Source organism: Penaeus monodon, chromosome 19, assembly GCF_015228065.2.
Source record: "Penaeus monodon isolate SGIC_2016 chromosome 19, NSTDA_Pmon_1, whole genome shotgun sequence".
NCBI lineage: Eukaryota > Metazoa > Arthropoda > Malacostraca > Decapoda > Penaeidae > Penaeus > Penaeus monodon.
Genome location: NC_051404.1, coordinates 5184487 through 5184879, shown reverse-complemented (window position 1 = coordinate 5184879; position 393 = coordinate 5184487). Strand labels below are relative to the sequence as shown.

The following is a 393-nucleotide window of genomic DNA, read 5'->3' as shown; positions in this document are numbered from 1 at the left end:
GCCTCCAGCATTTTAACCAAGATGCCCGTACGATATAAGAGACAGCGGTGATCCGACCTCCGTGCCAACATCGGTCAAAACGAACGAAAGAGAAAAAGAAGAGTGGAGTAAACAGTGGGAAGCAAACGAATTCTTATCAGGCGCACATTTGCCCAGAAAATTGCACCACAAGTGATTTACTGGAAGTATTTCTAATTCTGAACGCCTAGAAAGAAAGTACGTGTCTCTGCCGGTTCCTCACAGCCGAAATCGCGCATTTTGGGGAACCTGTCCCAAGAACAGTTGTATTTCTAAGTGTCCTATATATCATACTGTAACGGCTACCGTATGATACTGGGAAACACGTGCGACCTCTGGTCTTGCATCAAAAGGCAAAGCTAATTATACAAAGTG

General features: G+C 44.8%; 1 protein-coding gene across 1 annotated transcript in view; it reads left to right on the top strand.

Annotated features, from left to right (window-relative positions):
* LOC119585315 (translation initiation factor IF-2-like) overlaps nucleotides 1–393 on the top strand; it is an 8299-nt gene that overhangs the window by 897 nt on the left and 7009 nt on the right. The window lies entirely within an intron of this gene.